Consider the following 248-nt stretch of genomic DNA (forward strand, 5'->3'; position numbering starts at 1 on the left):
CTTTTCTTAAATCTTCTTTCTTTTTTCAAACAACTTATCTTACCAAGTCCTTTTATAAAACCTTTTATAATTTTCATCTTTACAGTCATCTTCTATCCCTTCATTGTATCAACCCTTATTTTGTACATATATGTCTTTCTTCCTTTAAAATTTTAGGAGGCACTTTTTTCTAACAGACCAAAATACGCCCAAAATCTAGTGTGTGGCACTGATCTATGCACTAGCCTGATCAAATATGATCAGGCTAG

Source organism: Callorhinus ursinus, unplaced genomic scaffold (assembly GCF_003265705.2).
Source record: "Callorhinus ursinus isolate GAN/ISIS: 27379988/994484 unplaced genomic scaffold, GSC_fseal_2.0 scaffold17, whole genome shotgun sequence".
Taxonomy (NCBI): Eukaryota; Metazoa; Chordata; class Mammalia; order Carnivora; family Otariidae; genus Callorhinus; species Callorhinus ursinus.